The sequence below is a fragment of the Coturnix japonica genome, chromosome 15, assembly GCF_054131305.1.
Source record: "Coturnix japonica strain WE chromosome 15, WE-NBRP24, whole genome shotgun sequence".
Classification (NCBI taxonomy): domain Eukaryota; kingdom Metazoa; phylum Chordata; class Aves; order Galliformes; family Phasianidae; genus Coturnix; species Coturnix japonica.
This window is the reverse complement of record NC_140677.1, coordinates 17,554,187-17,573,854: the sequence shown is the minus strand read 5'-3', so window position 1 is coordinate 17,573,854 and position 19,668 is coordinate 17,554,187. Positions and strand designations below refer to the sequence as shown.

The 19,668-nt window shown below is 43.5% G+C and overlaps 1 long non-coding RNA gene across 1 annotated transcript; it reads right to left on the bottom strand.

Annotated features, from left to right (window-relative positions):
* Positions 1-68: 68 nt before the first annotated feature.
* LOC146758416 (uncharacterized) lies at positions 69-6,489 on the bottom strand. Its single transcript, XR_014934688.1, has 3 exons — positions 5,850-6,489; positions 1,676-1,821; positions 69-459 (listed from the first exon to the last, which is right to left on the bottom strand). It is a non-coding gene; the product is annotated as an uncharacterized LOC146758416 (long non-coding RNA).
* Between the last annotated feature and the right edge of the window lie 13,179 nt (positions 6,490-19,668).

The following is a 19,668-nucleotide window of genomic DNA, read 5'->3' as shown; positions in this document are numbered from 1 at the left end:
GTCAGACTGCTGAGTACATCCCCTCCCCCCCCCCCCCCCCTTTTTTTTGGTCCCTGGTATTTGGAAAGATTCATAAAATAATTTTAGCAGATCATTTCAACACTCTGAGTTATGATCTGAAACAACTCTGAAACCCTTGCATAGTAGGTCCGCATAACAGAGACATCACTGCAAAGGGGCTGCTGCAAGCCTTACCCAATGCCCGTGCACCATTACCAGTGCTCCTTCTCAGTGCAACTCTGCCAAGCCCATGTGTATAACCAACAAACATACAGAGTGATGTGGTTACACTGTTATCTACAGATCATACAGCTAGAAAGATTATCACGTTGGAAAGGGATAATCAAAAAAAAATGAAAATGCTCACCCATGTCGTACTTGCTGAAAAAACTCCAAAAGGAGGTATCTCCTTGAAAAGGGGTTTCAAGAAACACCACCCTGCTGGGTCCATGAGCTCTTCTTCCAGATAGACAGTCAAGGAAACAAACCAAGCAAAAACAAAAACCCAAAAGCACTAGATAAGAACATTTCTACTCCAAGTCAGACTTCACCTGGCAGCCACATGCACTCTGACAAGATACTGGGAAGCCAGGGCTGGTCACAAATCAAGAGCTCCCCAGCCAGAAGACCCTTCTCCCCTACTTGTATTCTTGGTTTCACCATATACTTCCAACAACAGGCTTGGAAGACAAAGTCCCCATCAGGGCTGCTGAAGAGCCAAGGTTTCCGAGCTCCCTTGGTGCTCTGACTCAATCTACCCTAAGTAGATTGCGCAGCAGCCCCAGATTCACCCAGCTGTTTTGCCAGCTGCTCAGTGAGGTGCTGCTGTTTTGGAGACTGTCCACGAGGAAACCTGGAGATGCACTTCAGACTCCATGAAAGTTCAGAGCCTAAAATACCTTCATCTCAGTTCCCTGGTTTCATGGGGAAACCTTACATTCACTGCCTGGATTCAGCAGGTTGTTGTACTCAATTTCCCTGCTGATCCAGCTGCATCATGATGCAGGTGCTAAAATCAATAATGTTATTGCATTTTTCCCTTCCAGCTTCAGGTGGAAGAGACTCGATGCATCACTATACAAAAGGAGAGGAAGAAGACACTGCCAAATTCCCCACTGGATGCAATATTTATCCTGTAAGCAAGGATTAACTGAATAACTTGATAGCTTTGTGTCAAGGCTTGTAAGAAGTGGTGACTAATCCTAGCTCATGGGGATTAACAATGTTTGCTGTGGGAAACGTGCCAGAATTTTCAATTATATCTTGTCTTACAAACACACTGTAATAGCTCTACATGCATACAGCCACGTTCTTGCCACAGCGCAGTGATAGCCATGTATGTCCTTTCTAGTTTTTAATGCCACACACTGGAATGCAGTGCAGTCATCAGCAAGATCATCACGTGGACAGAGAACAGTAGTTTGTCCTTCTCCTTAAGCAGGGTAAAAAGGAGAGAAAGATCAGGTGTGCAGCAAGGAAGTCATTCAGTTATATTTCAGTATGTATCCTTCTGTTATCCCCTAGGTAAACTTACAAGAATACAATTGAAAGTAAATGAATTATCATGTTCAATTGCTAACCTACTACTTAGGCAACAAGTTTCCAACAGGACCTCCTACACACTCAACAGAAAACCAAGCACTTGCATTTATGCCACCATTTTCAAGTCTGTTACCTTTGCAAAGCTGTAGTCTTGGACAAAGCCACCGATCCATGGAAGAGCTCCTCTCCATACTGGGACTTCACCCTGAAGCAGACAGTTCAAGACAGGGACAGCCAGAGCAATACAGGATAGTGGCTTTTCACCTCAGAGAAGAGGCACTGGAAATATGGAGAGAACAAGAGCAGAAACTGGTGGTATCAATACCATTAGGACAAAAGAAGAATTACAAAAGCCAGGCACTTTTTGTAAGATTGAAGGTCATCAGATTGTAGTAAGAGAGAGATGAAAGCTCAGGATAAATCTCATTCTTGTGTGTAGACCAGTTGCAGTGAAGATGCCATCATGGAGAGCACACAGGGAGGAAACAAACAAAAGCAAAGGAAAAGAACAATAAAAATAATGTTGTGGCTTATTCTTGGCTACTTTAAAAGAGATGCTACAAAGCAGGACTTTTCACGTCCTGCTGCATTTCACTATTGAGCCACACATATGTGCCTGTTTATCTTCTAACAAGAAGACACTCGTGCACACCACCAGCAGTGCCTACCAGCCTGTCTGTCAGTAACAGCACTCAAGGCAGGCTGTCTGGAAGGAAGCCACAGCAGACAATTAAAACATACCCTCACAGTCCCCTTCACCTTGTGAACGTTCCAGGCAACAGCAAGAGCTGTCTTTGGGTTTCAGAGGCAGGTGGGTTAAGATAATACCTAAGCACAAGCAAGGGACAGAAGTCTCTAATTATCCTTTCATTACAACTTGCGCAGTGAGCTCAAGGAGAGCTCCCACATAGCAGTAATGTCATTTAAGCTATGCAGTCTTGGCAGGCAGTGAGACAGAGGTGCCGTTGGGAGTTAGGCCTGCACAGATAGGTTACATTTAGATTCATGGCACTCTAAGGCTGCATCTGAAACCACTAAAGAAAGCAAACATGGGACAGAAGGAAGAAACAGATGAGAGACTGAAAATTCTATTGTCATTCACCAGCTGTTCATATTTTATGGTCTGTCAGCATGTTTGCAGTCAGGAAACAAACAAGACCTTTCCAAGCAAGGAAACAAAAGTTCCTTCCATCATTTAACTTCACTATCCCAAACACGTTCTCAGATCAGGGCTTGGGTTGTTAAGGTCTGGTCAGGTTTCCAGATCCCACATGCACAGATCAGCCAGTTCAAGTCTATAACAGACAGACATGGCAGCCCCCATATGCAACTTACTCATCTGCTTCTGTTCCATAGCCCAACTCAAAGATTGGGTGGAAAATCCTGGGGTGACTGGACAAACACTTCACACACACAATGACTCACACACATACAGCTTGCTTCCTCAAGCACTTATATCCTGTGAACAAACATGAAAGAGAGCAAAGCTGAAACATGCTTGTGCAAATTCAACCTGTGTTGTTGACCTATCACGAGCAAAAGAAGCCTTTTCTCTGACTTCAGCAGCCTGCTTACCAGGCCAACAACAAATGAAATTAGCTCCTGTCAGTGGCCCTTCAGTAAAGCAGCAGGTGCCCTCAACAAAGGAAAAGACAGTCATGGTAAGTCCACTGACCATATGGGGTACCTTCTCAGGCAATCTGAGAAGAGAAACAGTCTGTAGAGACAGGAAAATTAAACTCTTTCCTCCACAGGAGAACTGGTTCTCAATAAGGTTGAATGTGCACACAGGAAAATACAGGTTCATTACCAGTTTTCTTCTGTGCTTCTAATCTCTTGAGTTGAGGAATATTTCAGATTTCCATATTTCAAGAGTAACCCTTTAAACTTTTGCTATGAGGGTGGCTAGATTTGAAAGATGTGGGTTTTCTCTTCAGCAGAAAATAGAACCCCTAGGATAAGGCTTAATCTCACAGAATTTTTAGCCACCTACCCAGAACATTTAATGGTGTGCCTAAATTCATGTGCATAAGCAACCTCACTAAAAGCAGGCTGGAAGCCAAGTACCAGCTTTGTTACATCACAGCTCAGAGGGAAAGTGAAGCTTTGCCTAGGAAACATAACTGACTGCACAGGTGTGCAACACATTGCTGTGCAACTGCTTCTGCCAGGTGAAGCTGCACACAACCCTGGATTCCATTCCAGTGCAGACCATGAGCAGTGAATTGGACAACTTGTATGTCTGGGGATGAAGCAGAGATGGGGAACAGGGAGAGGAAGAAACACTGCTGTACAGAACACAACACAAGATTGGGATGGCAGTGCTTGGAAGCTGGATTGCCCTGTCCACACATGCTGAGAAGTACAAAAACAAACATATCTATTCACACACACATATACACACAAACACACAACCAAAAAAAAAATATATATATATCTTGGAGAAAAAGAAATCTTCTGGCACAGCAAAATAACAGGATGGAAAATTTTGCTTACCAGAGGCCATAACAAGGAGCTGGCTGTAGTACATAGGCCAGCAGGAGCACAGCATTAGAAGAAAACTTAATGCAAGCAGAAGAAAGCATAGGAAAGAGAAGTGCTTCCATTACAGCTTTCACACACAAGGGGAGGAAAAAAAAAAAAGTGAGGAGTTGTTAAAGTCTGCAGATTTCCAGATTTTGGAGCTCTAGTAATCCTTATTACAGGAGCAATTTAAACAGTAACTACAGAGAGTTACAAAGGTCAGTTGAGATGAATAATAGAGGGTTAAATCATGTAACAAAAATCAAGTCCTCTGTAGTTTGCTGAAGCTCTGAACAGCTGTGGAAGCTCTCTCCAGCACCCAGGAATGAGGAAAAGCACACCTGTACACCTTGTTCACAGTTCTCATCCCAAGGGACACAGGTCCTTTCAGCTCCTGTTAATCCCCAGTGGAACTTAAGGCAGCTGCATTCTCTTACCTCCACACCTTTGGCAGGATGGAGGAGAAAACATGGGTTGATGCACTCAAATGGATGCATTCACAGAGCCCTGCTCTGGACAGTGTGCCACCAGGTGAGTGGGACCTCAGTGATGGCTCAGTATCCCAAAGTGGAGCACTGGAAGGAAACAGCCAAGACCTGACATTTTACCCTTGCTTGATTGCTATTTTTTCCCCAGGAACTTCTTAAAACTACAAGTACAGTGAAATTTCAATTTAATTCTTTCTGTCCAAATGCATTTCATTTGTTCTCTTGGACATACATCTCGCAGGCCGGGAAACAAAATGGTAAACGTCAGGGAAATGAGCAAATTTCTCTCACACCCAACAGGCAGGCTGATTTTGGAAGTGTTCTGTATCTCACATTGCCATTCAATCAGCAGGAATTTCACAGCCTTGTGGCAGAGGTTGAGGCTGGTACCAGGCTGCACCTCTACAGTTTCAGAACAGAGTCTTGACATTTATACACAATTTCACCACCACTCAAACCAAAAGCCAAGCCTTGCTGTGCTAATATTAATCATCCCCTAAGTTATGGGCTTTCTTTACAAGTGAATCTGGCTACTTAACAGCTGCAGCTGTCTCAGTATTCTGCTCTTCAATGGCCTCCCATCTTTGTCTCCACCAGCATCTGAAAGGGGCTAGCCCAGGAGAACACAGACCTCAAGATTAAACTCATGCCAGGGCAGAAGGACAAAGTCACAGATGTGAGAAGATGGGATTATATGCTTGGCTGCTGCTTGCTCTGAAAAACTTGCAAAGTCCAGGACAGTAAAATTTCCACTGAGCCTGCATTTTCTGGGATGTAACTTCTCTTAAATGATTAAAAAAAGAGAAAGCAAATTAGCTGCTGACAAAATCCCATACAGATCACTTTGACTAGGCTTGTTACAGTCCAGAGGGGAGCTGGAGTTCTTTGCTCAACAAATAGAACACAAGTCTGCTTCAAACTCAGCAAGCAGGAAAGGGCAATGCTCCTCTGGAAAGCCTACTTGCTTCTCCCTTGCTCTGCTCCAGGTGTCTTGGAGTTAGGAAGGAAGCAGTTGCTTAAGCAAATTAAACAAGGATAAGAGTTTAAGTCTAGCATTTCCACCACAGCATTTGCCATTGTAATTGCTTTGCACCAAATCATTTCCTGCCAAGGCACAGTTGTATCTTGCTGTTCTATCCACCCCTACAACAAACACACTTTGGAAGTCATAGAGAAGCAGAATGGCCTGTGCTACAATCAAAAGGATTAACATGGTGGAAGGGTATACAAGAGCATAACAGCAAAGGGATCAGCACAGATAGGATGGTATTTCAAAGGGAAAGTAAAGGTGCTCACCCATCTCTGAAGATCTAGGCTCACAGGAAACACTCTGCAAGGGAGAGATCTCCAACCAGAGATCCTTCCCCCGTGGCAGTCAGCCTTTAAATAGAGTCTAAGAGCGGTGTAGCCAGATCCCAACCCTTCCATTCACACAGCTGAACTGCCTTCACCTGGGCTCCCAAGGCTGGCCAGGTCCTTTCCCCAGGTGCTCAATCAGTGGTTCAGGCTGAGACTCAACAGTTACCATACGGTCTGTGATCAGATGTCAACCATTATAGATTCCTCTGAAGACAAGTTCCTAGAAGCTTAATGTACAGCAAGCTACTTACACAGCTGAACTGAATTGTAGCTTTTTATTTTGTTCCATTCCTATTCAAATGCAAAAGGTTTAAGGCTGCTTCTTGTTGCAATGTAAGCCTAACCACAAGTGTTTCCACGCTAGTCTGGAGGTCGCAGTACTGATACAGGAGCCATGAGAAGTCTGAACAAAGTTACCTAGGGCAACTGCTTGACAGAGCCAACCCTGAGGACTCATTTCCCCGCCAATAACTTCCAAAGAGTTTGGGATTCGTGCTATTTAGCTTAAACTTCAGCCTTTCTGTTAATCCCATGAAGGCATGGAAAACTCCTACAGCTATTGTGCTGATAAGCACAAATTAGGGAACCGCTTCGTGTACCTTACTGCCTGGAACACATCTACTCTTATCTGTGGGCCCTTGGCAAGCAGGGCGCTGCTGGCCCTCTCTGGCTAGCCTTTGCCTCCACCACCCACCTCTGTTTATGCTACTTTCCCAATGCAATTGCAAATATGATAAAGGTTAACCAGGTACACAAGGTAAATAGGGTTACACAAAGTTGGATTTAGCCACTAAGGAAGACAGTTCTTCAGTACAAGTGATGAGGAGATACCCAAGCCAGATAAAGGATCCAAGTTATATAAACATTCTCCCAAAAGACTGCTCCTCATTTGCATAAGTACTGTAATCGTGAAAGCAATACTTAATGGAGCCATTTGGCAGAGACCCTGGCACAGCAAGCTGTGAGCCTCTCCCTGGCTGATGGACCAGCTCCAAGAGCACATTTTGTTGCAGGAAGGGAAGAGATGAAAATCTGCATCAAGTCTTCAGGCAGTGGCACTGGAGCAGAGTCAGATCCCCCCTGATATGTCATCTTGCTGGTTTGGAGCAGGTTACTTATCCTTTCTTTGTTCAACTCTGTATCTATAAACTGAAACTTCATGGAAAGGCTTGGAGCTCCCCACCTGAAGATCTGGGGTGAGCTTTCCCAAGAGCAGCAAAGTGAAGCAATAAACCTAGGTTTTCCCAAGTTATTTGGTTCCCTAAAGGCAAACTAATCCGGCATGCAAGAGCCCCAGGTTGGATCTGGAAACACAACTGGGGCTTTTAAATAATCTATTCTTTTTTTTTCATCTATAAATTATTATTAATAATAATAGACCATGTTATGCTCCTGGTCTGCTGCTCAGAGATAGAGGGGTTGCTTCTCAGAAGCCTCCCTGGCAGACACGAAGACATTCCCCTCTCCTAAAAGGGGAAACAATCTCCTCGCACATGCTTGTCAAGGGCATCAGGCTGAAGAACCCCCGCCACAGGCCAAGGGCAGAGGCTCCCAGACAAAAGTGTTTGGACTTTGTCGTTTAGCTTTTGGATTCCAGCACAAAACCAACACATTTCTGTTTCAGCATGAATGTGCCTGCTGTACAACTGCAGGGCCTGGAGTTGCCTGGTTCTAGGGTAATAATAAGGAGGAGCAGAGAACAATAGAAAGCCAGCACTTGGCACAAACCAGCATCTTCAAAGAGTCTCATTGAGATGCCAAGGCAGATCAGGGACAACCATGCAGGTACAGCCATTACAATGCAGTTATAGGAGTGCCATTACTTTAACCTCACATTTGTCCAAACACCCTCTTAGACCCTTCTCTTTCAGACACTAATGAGCTAAGGCAGCCTTTGAAATTAATAGTGCTTGTGAGGAACTGTGTACTTAAGTAAACAGAGCTGGTCAAATACAGCCCTGACTAGTACCACTGTGTTCAAACACAGCATCTCCAAACTGACATTTCAGAGTTCACCTTATTCTAACACAAAAGCAAAAGGAGACCTGACTACGAGGAGATTCAGAAGCATGGGCTTTGCCAGAAAACATTTGATTAAAGCCTTCAGAACAGGACTTTACAGCCCAGAAGAATAAAGTATTACAGAAGGCTTCAACCGCAGCCTACAAATCCACTAATTGTCATCAGATGCCAACAATATCAAGAGCTTATGAAGAGTTCATTAATCAGTTTGACAAATTCACAGAAAGCCCATTGGAAGCTACGAAGTGATGGACAGACAGCACAGACCACATCTCCACTGGGGACCTGGAGGACACACCCTAGAAGGAAGCATCCCTGCATTCTTGTTTTAGGCTTTTTTTCGCCTCTCTCTTTTTCTCACCCTTATCTGACACAAATCAACAAATCAAAGTCAAATTAAGTCAGGTTTAAAAGCATTCCCTGTACCAAACCAGAAATCTGTGGAGATACAACACTTCCACAAAATTTATTGCAGCTGTGCTTTGCATTATTGAAGTGGAAGATGATGAAGAAATGTCCTGCAATTTTAAATACAAATCTCACTGTAAACAGACTGCTCATACTGCTCATTTTTAAAGGGCAACTGGAGAGATTTGGCTCATTCACAAAAACAAACCAGTAACACTTAAAGTCCTGCTATCGCCAGGACAACCTGGCAGGCTTTCCCACCAATACTACATCCCCCACATGGTAGGAAGCAACAGTGGGGCTGCCTTTCCAGCTCAGAAGTCATCGCTGAGACTTCACCCAGGGCCAACAGACTTAGCTAAGCAATGTCACCTTACCGCTCAATAGCACCACTGCATAATCTCAGTTATTCATTAAAATAATAAACTCCACATAATAAAAATGTGAAACACTCAATATATGCAGTACCTTATTTCCTTGTTAAATGATACCCTGATAAGAGATTTATGTCACGTACACCATTTACAAGAGAACAATACTATCCAAGGTAAATGTCCTACAAGATTTTGATCCCGTAATCTTGTTTTTGAGAACAAGGTGCTGGTACAGCTTTAGAAATGAACATTAAGCCCTTATCGCATAAATTAGCTCCTTTCAAGGCAGTGCTCATGTTGATAAGATGCCTGGTGATAGCACGTCATGCAGAGGGATGACAAAAGCAAGTGGCTACGTGGAACACTGAGTGTACAAGGGAGCTGGGCCCTGCTCCAAGAGCTGCCCTGGGCCTGTAAACTGCTGGCAATGGGTTTACCTGGGAGAAAGCAGCTCAAGTGAGCCACTGTGAGATTAAGCTGGCTCTATGAATAAGGACAGAGGGCAACAAAACTGTAATGGGAGAGAGCTGCTAGCCAAAACATGAACAGCCAGCCAACAACCCCAACCCAGGCAGCTATTTTGCACAGAGTTTGTTTTGCTGCTCTTTCACATGTACAGCCCAGTTCTGGTGTGCTAAATCCATGAAGTCAAAGCTTAGTTTCATATTTACCTTTACTAGTTGCTTTCTGAAGTCTTAGGCTCATTAGCAAATGAGCATGTGACAGCTACACTGCTACTGCACAGCTACCTTGGCTCCCAGATTGCAAGGTATGTTCACGAAGAAACTGGCAGGCATCTGCCAAGCTGCAACCAAAATACCTTGTGCTTGTATACAGAGACTTAAATCTTGTCTTCTCCCGTGGGAAGGCTGAAGGCTCTCAAACATGCTGAAGATTCACAGAATTTGTCCGATCTGACATTAGTCAGATTAGACAGATTAGCCTGATCTGACATTTCTTACTGGGGAGCTAGCTCCTAATTTGTAGGCATGTTTGGCAACCCTGGCCATCGGAAAACCAAAAAGCTCAGGCAAGAGCCACTGCTGCGACACAATGTGATTGGGCCCATAGGCTAGGAATGGGACACATCCATTCTCCTGCTTGCAGGAGAACTTGCCTGTGCTGGGAGAACTGCAGGGAGTGGTACATGCACTTGCCTGAATCAGAGCCTGAATTACTCATTCTTTTATCTTCCTTCTGTGCTTTCTCTCATCCCTTTGCCTTGAAGTTCCTGGTGGTGTGACACTACATAATAGGATGAGCCATCCCTTTTGCAATGGAATTAGCTCACACTCCCCTCAGATGAGGGACATTGCTTTTATCATGCTATCAACATGACACATTTTTCCCTCCTGCTATTTACTGCTTGGAAATTGGTTTGATCAGAATAATGAATCATGAAGCCCGTAATAAGAAAACTCACAAAGCTAAAATTGAGAGGCTCAGATCCCATGGCACTTTTAGCTTTCTTGCATGCCAGGATATACAAGTCTTTCCCTTCCTTCAAAATGAAATTACAACTTTGCATCCAGCATTCCATTCTGGAGAAGAGGGGGATCTGTATATTCCAGCTGACAAGGAATAGACACAACTGGAAGCCATGGAGGCCTATAGCACTGCAACATTCCAGCTAACTATGCTGTAAATGAGCCACTAGAGATGGAAAAGGGAGGAACGGCCATTTTCTGATGTATGTTCTGAAAGAGAAACAGAATTAAATCCCTAATCTTTGGAAAGCACGGATACCATACTCAACACATTTGCAAGAGAGGAAAAATATGACAAGAGCAGCAGGCAGACCAGCAGTAAATTTGGTAAATCCTCCTCCGTCATCCCAGCCCAATAAAGTATTTAATGCTATTTACTCCCACTGAATTATTTTTATTTTCTGAGTGTTTCTGCAGTTCTTGCTGCCTGCCTGAGTTCAGTGAAGGATTTCCTATCACAGCAAAAGTCATTCTTGCAACATGCCTAAATAGCTTTGCCTTTAGCTTGTTGCAGCTGACATGAGATTTACTGCAGCTGCAACAACACTGTGAATAAATCTGCTATTTAGTGGCTGTACATTTAGCCCAGACCCCTTCAGATGACAGGGAGTCACACACCTGACTGATGGTTTATTTCAGCAGTCATTTCTCCAGAGCATGGTATCAATATATCTTCATTGTCAGTCAAGTACCACAACAGCCTGCACTCTCTGGAAGGCAGAATTCTCTCCCATAAAACCATGAATCTGAGTTCAGATCCCAAAGTCTGGTGGGCCTGTAGAAATCGCACTTTGGGGATGCCCAGCGAGTACCCCTTAAAACAAAACACAAAAAATAAAAAAATCCTCGAGTTTCAAACACCAGAATTATGCAAAAGAAAGACAGTTTCTATTGATTTCTTTGAACTATTATTTTCATGACATATTTTGAGAGTGGAAAAGTACTAACTTAAGATTTTTCAGATCCCTTAAACACATAACATGAGAAAAATCTGGAGAAGAGGGAAAACAATCAAATAAACAAGAGCTCCACCAGCCAACAAAATGAGGCCTGATCAGAGATGACCAGAAGGCTGAACTCAAGTCCAAATTCATTCAGAAATTAGTGGGACTTTCAGTTCCCTTAATGCAGAGGAGTTAACGTCTCAGCCAACATATCAAGTGTTATCTATATCTTGTTATACAGAAGGAAAAAAATGAATAAGAGCTTTTCTATCACCTATAGAGTACATATATACACATATATACCCTAATAAACCTTTAAATTAAAACCATATGCTTATATACATATACATATGTACATACACACACATATATAAAATATAGATTAGTGAGAGCAAAATTAAGCTTCTCAAGCACTGGTTTTCCAAACAGCCAGTGCACTGAACATGGAGACTGCAAATCCCATGGGCTGTGTCAGGTCAAGCACCCAGCACAACTGGCTGGCTGCAGGCAGAAACAATGCAAAGTCCCCCAGTCATCATTTACATCACCTCCCACACTTTTCCTTTTCCAGTTGGCCTCCCAAAGGCCAGAAAGCACTAATCTCTTGCTGGACCACAACTATTAGCACAGTGTTTTTGTAACTCCCTTCTTGAAAACAGTTTGGCTTTATATTGCTGTCATAAATTCAGCCTAGCAACAGCTGGGTCACATTTACAGAGGGCACGTTTGTTAACTTTTATTTATTTTTTTTATGGCAATGTTATTCAAGGTGTGTTAGCCCTCACTTTGTGTTTGGCCAAGTTAGGAAAGAAAAAAAAAAACAAGATAAGATAACCTCTGGTTGATGATTGACAGATATTTGGTAGCTTGCATCTCCAGGACCTCGCACAGTCATAAGTAAAATGAATGCAGCCTCTAATAGCAATGACTGAGTAACTTCACTGGGAGTCAGACTGGGAAGTGATAGGGGCTGAAGAGGACAAGGGCAATTACTTGTAACAGATGCTGCATTTTTGTCTATTAGATCTTAAGCAAAAAACTTCTCAGTGGAGCTTTCAGCCCAGAAAACACACAGTGAGTGCTCCCCCAGAACGGCCACAGTGAGCTTCCCGGACCTTGGCAAAGCTGTGACTGCTCTGGAGGCACCTCAGGCACAAGGAGGGAGGTTTCAGGTGGCACATGGGTATCCCAGGCAACTATGCCAGACGTCAGCCAGTCACAGATGCCCATGCAGGACACAGACAGAAAGACAACTTCCTTCTGCCCATAGAACACCTTTGCTAACTAACGCACACTGCTCTAGCTGCCTAGGCAACAACATGGGCCTGTTTAGCTATGCCTTAGCAAATACAGATCAATGCCTTACTGTTTGGATTTCCACCATGCAAGAATCAGGAGACAGAGATGAATTAATTCCTGACTTCTCTCACACACAGGTGTTGTTGGAACATTAACTGTCCATTTCAACTTGCCTCTACCCTGCAGAGCTCAGACACCTCTCATAACTGATATCACTGCTGCTCCTTTCACACCTATAAAGTTTGAATGGAGGAGTATGGCAAGCAGGGACTGTATCTTTCAGATTCTGAGTCAGGTTGGATGTTAGGGAAAACTTCTTCCCAAAAGAGTGTTCAGGCTCTGGAATGGGCTGCCTAGGGAGTTGGTGGAGTCACTGTCCCTGCAGGTACTCAAGAAACATTTAGGTATTGTACTGCAGCACATGGGAGTTTAGTGAGGAATATTGGTGGTAGGTGGACAGCTGGACTGGATGATCTGGGAGATATTCTAAAATCTTGGTCATTCTATGATTCTATGATCTCTCCAGAGTTTTTCTTTCCAGGCTCACTTGTCTGCTGCTGACTACTAGGTAAAAATGAACCTAGGCCAATTATGTAACAGTTCTTTAATTAGCTTTTCCTTCCTTGCAGTCAGGTAAAATTCTGTTTGCTTGCACAGCAGAAATTGCAAGATCCAAGGTGAATGGATTTTTTATTATCGATCTTGCACAGTTCATCATGTTTACAGATCCCTGCCCCAGAAGTAGCAAGATAATCAGAGACTGGAGATAGCTTCTCAGTAGTTTCCTTCTAGATACATCCTGAGTTGTTGCTTTAACTCTCATTCATCATTTGTTTGCTTTGCTCATTGGCTTGGTACCTCACCACACCCCTTCATATGACTTCTTCCTTTGGTTAATGCCATGCATGACTTAATTCTTGCACTGTCAAACATTAACTCTGCAAGCACCCTGGTTTCACTAGGGTTTTAAGAGGACACCAGCTGTTCAAACATCCTTACTTGTAAGCCAGGATGGGTCATCTCACCTAGCAAACTTACATAATATGCAGCTGTTCCATTAACAGAAATCACGTGCCTTTTGGAGAAAATATAAGCTATCAACTAGTACAGAAACCAGACCTCAAACTTTTAACAAAGCATCAGAAAGGCCAAATTGGTTCCTGTTTGTGTATCTCCATTAGGCATTAGTGCCAAGGGACATGGTTTAGCTGGAAATATAGGCGGTAGATGGACAATTGGACTGGATGATCCTGGAGATCTTTTCCAACCCAGGTGATTCTCTGATTCCATGTTTCTAAGAATGTTTTTGAACTTTCTAGCCAAAGAAATTTCAGAAGCTGCCTTTGCTGTTTGGGCAGCCAAGTAGCAAAGATGGGGCTTGTACTGCCTCAAAATGGTCAAGGAGACAAACCACAACAGTGTCATGCAAAAGTACCCAAGAACAACCTCCAAACACCTTTGATGCATTTCAGAACAAGCAGAGAAGAGCAGCTGCCCAAAGTCTGTGTAGCTTGGGACTAGTAAGTAGCCACCTTAGAAGGCCAACTGCACAGAGTAAAACTGTATGTGGAGCTTTACATGAAAAGATCAAGGGGCCCTTTCCATTAATTGCATCATTAGTAACTTTCAGGGAGAATTCTGTGTGTTTAAGAAATACATCTGGCTGGCAAGTGAAATCACTGGTCACAATCTACTCTCTTAGCATTTGCTTCCAAACTTGAATCCGTACTCTAAATTAACCCCAGAATAATCAGTCTTCAGAGAGAAAAGGGGACAGAATTGGTTTGGCTTTTTGTGTCACTTTCCAAAGTTGCAGAAAAGAGAGGGTATGAGTTCTCTGTTCTACTCTTACAGAAACCTATAAGGTATCAATGCCTGGAAAGCTCCAGATTTTCAGTCTTGTACCCAAATGAATTTCTTGCCAAGATTTTCTGACCAGTTAACACAGCAGATCGAAACTAACATGGGTGGAGAGGTGGAGAGAAAAAAAAAAAAAAAAGCAATAATGCTATGGCTTTAAAATCCTGTTAGATGTTTAAAAGTGATTTAAAAGGTCCTTTATGAGTCAAAGCCTTTGAATTTCTCAGAAGCTGCATTGCTACCCCTTTCTGATTATAACAGTCAGGTCCAATGCACAGTAATTGAGGAAAAGCAAATTCCAGTTCAAGTCAATACACAGAGCAGAAAAACATGCCCCAAATCAATGGGTGGGCTGCAGCATTAGAGAATCCATCAGCAAAATACTTCAGGCCTTTACCACCGTCTCCTGACAGCCTGGCTTAGGTTGTTTTCTAAACATTCTGCAGGGCTGCCAGTGCTGCTCATCTTCCAGGAGCACTGCAGGGCGCAGCACAAACTGCTTGCTCATGGCCATTACTCGCTTACTGCAATCGGTTTGATCACCTGCAGAGGATTTGCTTCCATTTGGGCTCCAGCCAGGCAAGACTGGAATCCTAAATGCTCACTGCTTTATGGATCACCTAGAGCAGCAAAAATTGGTGTTTTCTTCTCCAGTATAGGCATGGCCTAGTGGTATTTTTTGCCTTTCTTTTTTTCCTATGGATCTACATAGGGCAGATGAAGGAAGGATGGTAGCATCCTCATTAAATGTACATTGCACAATTATGTCTTGAAGATGGTTGCATGAGGCAGCATGGACACATGAGCACCAAAGGTGGTAGCAAGATGTAGCATACTGCAGTCTCAGCCACCTAAGTGCCTTCATGTGGTAGACAAGGAATTGAGGTGAAAGGCTGAAGTGACAAAAGGCTACAGGGGAAGTGAGCAGCAGGCTTGGGAACTCAATCACATTCCCAAAGAGCAAGGCTCTGTGGTGTTCCATGGTCTTGCCATGCTGCTTCAGCCTTCAGGAACTCCATGGGCCAGTAATAATATCTGTGCATGTAGCAGCCTTACATATATTTCTACCATCCACAGCATCCCTTGTCAAGAAATGATGCTGTGGGGATTTGCACCATGGGAGAACTAACTCCAAGGGCTGCCAGAGGGTGTCAGGAGCTTGTTGTAGAGAGAGGAACCTGGTCTGGCCCAAGGTGCAGGAGTCACTCATTAAGGTCTTACCTCACTCCAGGTGTATACAGAAGCTCATCTAACTCATCTTCAGAAAAGAAGACTTGTAGTTGCTAACAGGGAATAAAGCCTCAGCAGTCCTAGTCTGTCTGGCTCTGTCGGTTCACCTTTGAGAGACCTGTGCTCACATGTGCCATCATATTTTTATATGGCTTACAGGTCCTGGTTCTGAAAAGTAGTAGCTAGAATGGAATGAGAGGCTTATTTGAAATCCCTACGTACCACTCATAATTAAGAGCAAAAGAAAAGTTTGCTATTAATTAACATTTATTGCCCTATTTTTGACCCTCCAAATGCTATTGTGGTGCACTAAGTCTCCAAAAAGGCTTGTTATCCTCTCTGGGGTAAGATTAATCTTAATTACTGCTTCTCTATTAGCCTGACACTCTTTGTTAGTTTCTCATTAATGATCCAGAAGATCAGAGCTGCCAGATAAGGAAGTAACAGAGAATACTATTGGGAAAATAGAGCATTTTCAGATGGTATAGTAGTGGCTCAGGGCCCTGCTGCCCAGGCATCATGGCATAGACTTGGCTACTGTCAATGGGCTGGTAGTGGTAGTTGTTGTTTGTAGGTAGCACTGGACATGAAGCAAATGGTGATAAACCATACTGATTTTTTCCTTTGTTCATCTGGTCTGGCTTCTCGCCTCATCCATGTGTTGCTTTGAACCACTGTAGTTTTGGGGTCCTGCTTTGATAAGTTTCTATCAGCTCCCATTGCAGAATAGCCCCTGCTTAACTCCATGAAGTATTAGAAGTGTTGGGCTCACCAGGAGTACTGACACAGTATTTGTTGCCAGTTTCAGCTATGGGTCATAGGAAGCTTCTCTACTGACTCGCAGCATCTGCAGGGGGATAAAATGAGTCATTTCCAATGACTTACCAGTTGACAAATGAGTCAGTGTCAGGGTCAAGCAGCTAGGTCTCCTGGCACCCAGGACAGTCTGATGTACTCTGCATTGGGCTTCAGAGAGGACTGTGACAGACATAGAAGCACAGCCTGCTGATCTCTAGCAACTTTAGTTTCTCATGGATTGTCATGGAGAAGCAATTTGTTTCTTCACAAGGGCTGCAAATGCAATGTGTATCAAGGTTACATTATTCTGCTGCAATATAACGTTGATTTTCATCGACAAGTAAATAAATTGTCTCAGCAAACATTCCTGCCTGGGAACGTATTTGCTGGATAGCTGGCAAAAAGCCAGAGCTGAAGGGATGTGAACTTACACCAAGGTAATCTTGTTTATGCTTCTTAAATACGTGACTGCAAATAATTTTTCATTCTCCTTTCTCTGCATTGGTACAAGTGTGCACAAACTGGGAAACGAGATTCCTGCCAGATTCAGGCAATACTTAACCTCTGTCTCTGTTAGCTGAAGGACTGGTATGATTAAGGCTTGGGTTGGAATTTGGGGAGAATGCTTGGTCATCCAATGTGATGCTCTATTGTCTCAGTTCTTCCCAAACTGGGCAGGCTGTGGTTTACAGAGCTCCAGCTGTGCTGTAATAATGGAGGATGCAGGCTGGTAAGAGAGGCAATGGAAAGGCAGAGCAGGCAAGCCACAGTTTCCGAGAAATATCACAGCCATGTTTCCATTTACAAAGAGGTTTTGGATGGAAATACCATCTTTTTTTTTTTTTTTTTTTTTCCCCCTTAAAAAAAGCATAAAGAAAAGGTGGCAGCCCTATTTTTCCTATCCAGTCCTACTGCAATGGAAAAATTCTGATCATACCTACCTATTAACAGCAATTACTGTAGCATCCCAAGCCAGTGATCATCAATCACAGCCAATTTTGGTCACTGTGGGAATTTTTCCATTAAGAGAGAGTCCCAGTATTAAAAAAAATTAAAATGCCCTCCATTGAGGTGAAAGATGTGGCTGAAAGGGGCAGGAACAGATGCGGTCTATGCCCAGTGCTGGCATAGTGCAAATAGGACTTGTGTGCTGCTGAGGTGCTGGACCTGTTTATACACCTGTTGATGCTGCTGCAGCTGCTGGAGATCAGGCAGTGTATGTCAAAAATGTCTAGACAAGATGGAAGACTTACTACAAGTGTTGGGGAGGAAAAAAAAGAAAGAGCAGCAAAGAAATAGATTGCATGATTATATGCTGCCGAAGGAAGACAGGCTGAGATCATATAATTCTCTGAGGAAACTCTAGATGTAACAATTATATGTTCAATTAGATGCACTATGGTATGTGATTTTTTTAAAAATTAAATTTAAGAAAATGGAATGAGTGCTCAAATAAATGTGGAGGAGGAAAGCGAAGTGCTGAGCTAAAGCCTTTTTCTTTGATATATCTCTACATGTACCATGCAGTAGAGGAGAAAGAGCAGAGAAAAGGATGTGTTTGACATGTCAGAGATATCAACAGCTCCAGTGACAATTTTGAGGAAATTAAATGGAAATCAAAGCAGAGCACTTTTGAGCAGAAGTCTCAAAAGCATTGAAAACCACAGATCATCAGAAAATCACAGCACGCGTCAGCCCCTTTCATGTCCAGCACACTAAGCCCAGGAAGCCAAGCACCCAGTAGTACAGACTCGATGTAGAGTTCACTACACCAGAGGGCAGGAAAATCTCTGGGCAAAACAACTCCTTCTAAGAGGCCAGATCTCTGCAGTCCCAGCATAGCCGAGTTATGAAGGGAGAGGACTGGGACTCCTGGGTACTGAGCTGTCAGCTTACTGCAGATAAAACCTGCTTCTTTAATTCTTCAGCTTAGCTGGCCAGAAGAATTCACATCATTTCATGGAGTTTGCCACTGTACTGTTCTGCTCCTTTTGACATACTGCTCCAGTGGCCCCAGACCCTGGCTGTGCTCTTCATCCTCATCTCAGGGAGGCTTGGAGGAGTAAAGACTTTGCTACTCCTACCAGCTGCATGCTCTCAGTGCATTCTGTGCCATCTGAAAGCAGGGCACCACAAGTTATGAAGTGATTGGAACCAACACCACTTGACTTCCTCAGTTTGGTTTCTTATGCTCTTGCAAGGCCATGTAATACATGGTGTTTTCAGTGCTCTTCCACTGAAAATCAGCCATCACTTGGCTGTCATCACTTTGTTGTAATGGCACATGGCCACTCTTCCATTTCTCATACTTATTTTGGTCTCTGTCCATTTTGTGGGTATTTTCATTCTCCTTGGTCATACACAGTGCACTAGAGACAGCAGCTGGCATGGCATGACACCAGTTATGTCACAATCTGTTGCCTCTGTGGTATGGAAGATCAGGTAGCACACACAGCCTGACACCGAACAGTGCGTGGTGTAAAAAAGTGAGAGGAAAAAAAAGATGCTGACATGTTTTCATTTCCTCAGGAACATATCCCCGAAAAAAAACCCACAAGAGGAATGAGTCATCCGCAGAGGATATTGGCCTCTCTCACTCGCAGCTGCTAAGTTTTAATTCTATAATTTTAGTTTACCAGACAAATAAAGAAGGAAAGAATTACTGGATAGGATGCGTGTCATTGTCACTCTGTAGAATTCTCCCTTTTCCAGCATGAATGTTGGATATTAGATCTTTGGGCTAAGAGCTACTCATGCACAGGTGAAGTTGGTGCGTGCACATCCCTGGGCTTCAGGAACAGCTTTGTGAGATGGTGTAAGAACAGGCTGCTGCTGAAAACAACAAAAATAAATTGTAAAATTCTCTCTGTGTAAGTACTTAAAAATTAATCACTATCTTTCAGATGAATTCCTCTATACAAAACCCAGGCAGTGCAGAGCTGGAAGTAGCAGTTGATTCACTGGAGGGCCATGCTACCAAACCCAGGCAGTACTACAGGCTGGGGAACCCCCAGTGGGAAGGCAGCTGGAAGTTGAAAGACCTCAGGATCTCGGTGGACACCAAGTTGAACAGCATCCAGCAGTCTGCCTTTGTGGCACATCCTCAGCATCAGAGGAACTGTTGCCAGCAGCTCTGGTAAGATGCAGCTGAGCTCCAAGGACAGGAGGGACATGGACACACTGAAATGTGCCAAATGAAGGATCGAGAGGAGCATGAAGAGATCAGATCATTTAGTTTATGAGAAGAGGCTGAGAGAGCTGGAGTTATTTAGTCTGGAGTAGGGAAGGCTGGAGTTAGTGGAGAACTTATCAACGGGCACAAAATAAAACACAG